This window comes from Rhincodon typus, unplaced genomic scaffold (genome assembly GCF_021869965.1).
Source record: "Rhincodon typus isolate 14 unplaced genomic scaffold, sRhiTyp1.1 hic_rhity00000542, whole genome shotgun sequence".
In the NCBI taxonomy this organism is placed as follows: domain Eukaryota; kingdom Metazoa; phylum Chordata; class Chondrichthyes; order Orectolobiformes; family Rhincodontidae; genus Rhincodon; species Rhincodon typus.
In genome coordinates this window covers 8,125-8,894 of record NW_025966180.1, presented here as the reverse complement: position 1 = coordinate 8,894, position 770 = coordinate 8,125, and positions in this window count along the sequence as shown.

Here is a 770-nt window from a genome sequence, read left to right as displayed (position 1 = left end):
GTAGCAAAATAAAAGGAAGGCACGTCATTTTCTGGAAATCCATAATTAGACCCAGTGGAATTTGCAACGAGACCTGGGTGCCCTCACAAACCAATCATTGAAAGTAAGCATGTAGGTGCAGCAGGCAGTAAGGAAGGCAACTGGTATGTTGGCCTTCATGGAGAGTGAATTTGAGTACAGGAGAAAGGATAAATTGCGACAATTTAACAGGGCATCTGTGAGACAAAACCTAGAATACTGACAGCAGGTGTGGCCTCCTTATCTGAGGAAGGACGGTGTTACTATAAAGGTAGTTTCAATGGGCAGATCATTGCGATGGAAGGAGAGGTTGAAGTGTTTGTGAATATATGGGCTTAAATTCAGAAGAATGAGGGATTCTCTTAGAAACCTGTAAGACACTGGCAGACCTAAACAATGTAAATGCAGGAAGAATATTCCTGACGGTAGGAGTCATATGTTTCGGAGAAGGGAGAGTATTCTTCATTCAGAGAACGGTATGCCTGTGGAATTCTCTGCCACAGAAATCAGCTACGTCCAACACACTGTGTGATTTCAAAATGGTATTGGGTGTAGCAATTGTGGCTAAAGGGAATCAAGGTATAATTGGCTTAACGGCAAGAGACAGAGAGTGAAGATGGACGGCTGTTTTTCAGACTGGACGCCTGTCACCAGTGGTTTCCACAGGGATTGGTACTGGATCCGTTATTGTTTCTCATATATAACAATGATTTGAATGAGAATATAGAAGGCATGGTAGCACGTTTGTGAAT